General features: G+C 33.5%; 1 non-coding gene across 1 annotated transcript; it reads right to left on the bottom strand.

Moving 5' to 3' along the window:
• Positions 1 to 4,486: 4,486 nt before the first annotated feature.
• Positions 4,487 to 4,593, bottom strand: LOC141602932 (small nucleolar RNA R71). Its single transcript, XR_012524835.1, has one exon. It is a non-coding gene; the product is annotated as a small nucleolar RNA R71 (small nucleolar RNA).
• Between the last annotated feature and the right edge of the window lie 209 nt (positions 4,594 to 4,802).

Here is a 4,802-nt window from a genome sequence, read left to right as displayed (position 1 = left end):
CCTATGTGGGACATGGGTTTGCACCCTAACACTAATAATTGTATAAATGAAATTGAATTTTTAGTGCAATTTTGGTTAAAAATAAAAAAATTAGGTTAAAGTTCGCTTTTTCTCAAGGTTATGGGACCAAATCTATAAAATACTATTAAAAGGCATCCTATGCCAACTAGACAAAGCCACGTAGAATGTGGAAAAGCCACATAGACATTCACATTGCCACCTTGGTTAAGATTGACACACGCCTACCCAACCATTCTCCACGCAGACATCTATACTATATAGTTAAAAGGCTACATATTCCATTTAATTGTATTCCACATTTCATTTTTAGATTGGTTAATATTAATTAATTTTAATTTATATTGCTTACTTCATTAATGATAATTGACAACATAACATTAACTTATAAAATGAACATTTTAATTGAATGTTTTGTAATAAAACATGTTAATGAATTGATTAAAGTTTTTCATATTTATTTTTTGTTTATTTTATTTTTCATATGATGAAATATTAGTTGCAAATGTTGTATATTTTTTTTTGGTAAAAAGTAAAACTTAACATTCCTGAAATTGTACCACTTAAAATTTACATATATATCTATTTATTTAAGATCGTTATACAAACCCTTTTAATTAAAAATAAAATAATTGTGAAGTTTAATAATATTCTTAAAAGTAAAGGTATGACATTTTATTTCAACCACTATTTAAGATCAATAATAATAATAGTAATTTTCATTAACATTAACATTTTTCCTACTTGTTTTACCTCTTGAGCTCCTCACTAATGAATTATCTTTTTTAATAATACTCATAACTCAAAAATAAATGAAAAGGCAAATTAAAAGATGGGAATCAGTAGTTTATAATGGTTATTAAACCTACAATAGTTTCCATTCAGTAATCCTCCATTTAATAACTATTACTCATGAACTTCCAAATTACAAACTATATTTCTTGGTTGAATTAAAAAGTTCCAAAAAAAAAGATGTATCTTACCAAAATTCACATCAAAATTTCTTAATTTACAATTAAAATTCCTATTTTACAATAAAAAAATGTTAGTGGAATAGATTAACATTTTTCATAGTAATATAGCTCATAAAAGTTATACATTTATTTATTTATTTAAAATTACACAAACTTCAAAAGAAAAACAAATGGGTAGCTTAATAATATTTTTAAACGTAAAATTATGGCATTTTATATTCAACCATTATTTAAGTTCAACCCACGATAATTTTCACATAAGTCGAATGATTTTCTTAAAAGCATTGTCGAATTTTCTCACAAATCTCTTCTAATTCTCTACCCTAGCCTAAGCTTTACCCCATTTAACTCTCATACTAATTTTGCAATAATTTCTACCACCATAAAGATTCTATAAAGCAACCCATTATATACAACCCTTTGAATGCTTTTGTTTTTTTCCTAATTAATATTCATGTCATTTAAAGTTTGTGAACACTAATTTTAGTGTACATCATTTAACTTCCAAATTAGCATTATTTAGCCTCTTCTATTTAAGATCGTCTCATTTGTTTTCCTCCAAAACAATCATTTGAGGGTGGTAAAAATTTGCATTATTTTCTTTAACTTGAATTTGGAATGACGAATTACTAATTTGTGTATTGTTTTTTTTTTGTACTTTTGTTTTGTAGGCGGTACGAAAGGAAGACCTTGTGGTGAAGTCGTATGGTTAGCGGTTAACTCTTAATGTCATGCACACTCCACAGGTAAATTCACTTTTTATACAACTAACAACTTCAATATTTCAATTTGCTTTTAAAGTTTTCTAATTCGTACATAATCAAATTCTAAAAATTATGAATTTTTATTAGATGATGATCAAAATTAAAGAATAGGAATATGTATCAATGATGAAATAAATTCCGATTTCATTTGATATTCAAAAAAAAATCAACTATCTAAATTTTTAATTTTCCTAGAGATAACTCGTGATTTCACGGGTAACAAAACTAGTTAGTATTTAAAACTTAAGTTGGTTAATTTCTGATGTGACCATAATTGGCGCATATTTAGCCCCCGAATTAGCCTTGTTCCCATGCTTTTTAGTGCTTATTTGGGTCATTTCTTATCTTTAGTTCTTTGTTTTGCATATTCTTTGAGATTTTGATCCCTTGGTAGGAAAGGAGTAAGAATCTTGCATTTTCATGGCAAAACGAGACTAAATTGATCGAATTCAATGACCAAGCATCAAGGAGAGACAAGATTAGAAGGCCTTTGTACATATTATAGTAGAAGAGCAAAGTTGAGGAAGGATCCTTGAGTCCCCAAGGAAATCCCCAAGGAATTTATGAAGAAAAGGGAAGAAAAGAAGAAGATTTGTTGCTGACTGACAATCCGAGCGGATTGTCACCAATCCGTCCGTCCCGCAGCAACACAATCCGAGCGGCTTTGCCTTAATCCGCTCGGATTCCCCCTCCACAATCCGCCCGGATTCCCCTGAATCCGCTCGGATTCCAACGCCAGAATCCGCCCGTCCCGACCCTATTCCGCCTTGGATTCCAAAGACAAAGACGGATTGTCTTCTCCAAGCTACGAAGAAAGAAGCCCTTCTCTTGAAAAATACCGGGTCCTCCTTGGTCAACTTAAAAAGTGTAATTACTAGTTTAGCCCTTAGTTAACCCTAATGCATCCTCCCTAATTTCCACTATAAATACCCCATTAGTCTAATTAAAGGAGCATGTTCTTCTTATAAATAATTAGTGTAGTTAATATCAATCAAATCTCTCTTTAATATTGTAATCAAGTATTAATCAAGTTTTAATCCAAGTTTTAGTTCTTTAATCTCTCTTTTGTTCATCCTTTATTTTGGGTAATTGAAGATTATTTGGGTTATTGTTAGGAGATTGACAACCTTTCAATCAAGCATTCCAGTACTTCTTTTATCTTTGCTTTATTATTGGAATCATTAGTAGGTATAATCTCTTAATCCCTTTTTAATTATTGTTAATTACTTTCATTTATTCATCATGTTTCATTTTGTTGGTATGATTGACAACCTTGCTAGCATGATCAACATGATAATGAGTGAGTAGTCTCTTAGCTAGGGTTAATGGGTGATTAGGAGAAACCAACATGGGGAATGATTCATGCTTAAATTAATATGCTTTCATGTTTTATTTGCTTGCTTGTTTTGATCTCAACTCATGCACATGTTATATTTGATGATATGCTAAGCCTATGAATCCTTGCATTTACTATCATCTTCTATCTTTTCAATGAGACTTGTAAGACATAACCCAACTCGAGTCTCATTAGACCATGCATGTTGTTGAGTAGGGAAGATTAAGTCGACTTGTAGGTGTTGTACAATCTAATCGATTCGGCTCCGGGACCCAAACTTTCCTAGGATTGTAAGATATAACCCAACTCAATCCATCACAATAATAATTGCTTGCTTATAATTTGAGAACATGTTTGTATGATCATATCCCATGATTCCCCTATGATCCCATGACACCCTAGTGCCTTTAATCAATTGTTTACACCCTCTTTAATTCATCTTGCTTGTTTATTTTCATTGCTATTTTAGTTTAGTGACCTTCTACATCAACCCAATTTGTGACACCCCTTAGACACCAGTAGTTGCAATAGAATTCTCATTTTAATACCCGTCCCTTGGGATCCGACCTTTACTTGCCTCTTTACTAATTGTAGAGTTGTTTGTGAAGCTATAAATTGTGTTTTGATTCGACCGTGACCCAACGACCCCATCTTAATTTGTGAACACTTAGCGGGATCGCATCAAAAATGGCGCCGTTGCCGGGGACGGTGTTTGTTTGATTTAGATTTCTTTTTATTGTTATTAGTTATGTCTTTCTTCGCCTTGAGGAAGTAAAACTCCTTAAGGTTTGTTCTAATTGTTTTCGAGTTGTTTGATATTTTGCATGTCTAGAAGGTTACAAGGTGATTTGTTACCTTTTGACCGTGAAATCGAAAGAACCTTGACGAACAATAGGAGACTTGTTATGAGGAATTTAAGAGGTATTAGTGAAGTTGTTCAACCCACTAGTGAGTTTGTCAATCCTTTCGCAATAGAAGGAGAAGAGAACCCATTACACAATACCCCACAAAATCCACCTACAATGCCTAAATTCTCGTCACACTCCGTACCCACCGAGGAGAATCTACCAAATGGTACTCCTACACCGCAACATCTAACCGGAAATTTTATTGCCAAGTCCGCCTTCATCCAATTAGTTGAGAGGAGCCAATTCGGGGGGATGCCTAGTGAGGACCCTCATTCTCATATGGAAACCTTTTGCGACTATTGTGATGCAATCTCTCAAACGGGCGTGACTCAAGACCAAATTAGATGGGTCTTATTTCCTTTTTCCTTAATCGGCACCGCGAAGCAATGGTTGAGGGGCCTTGATAAGGCCACCCTTGGAATAGATTCTTGGAAGAAGTTGGCTCTAGCTTTCTACAAAAAATTCTACCCACCGGAAAAGACTAACATGCTAAGAGCTCAAATTACGGGTTTTAAGCAAAGGGATGAAGAGTCTTTGTATGAAGCTTGGGAGCGGTTCAAGGGAATTTGTCGCTCATGTCCTCACCATGGACTTAGCGAATGGTTTTTGGTGCAACAATTTTGGAATGGTTTATATGAAGATTCTAGGAACATTCTTAATATGGGATCAAATGGAATGTTCACCGAAGTTGATGACAATCAAACATGGAACAAGATTGAGGAAATGGCGGTCCATAACTCACAATATAGTAGACCTCGCAAGGCTACTAGAGGAGGAAAGCATGAAGTGGACTCCGTTACTC

This window comes from Silene latifolia, chromosome 9, assembly GCF_048544455.1.
Source record: "Silene latifolia isolate original U9 population chromosome 9, ASM4854445v1, whole genome shotgun sequence".
NCBI lineage: Eukaryota > Viridiplantae > Streptophyta > Magnoliopsida > Caryophyllales > Caryophyllaceae > Silene > Silene latifolia.
The sequence above is the reverse complement of the archived record's forward strand: the minus strand, read 5'-3'. Positions and strand labels throughout refer to the sequence as shown.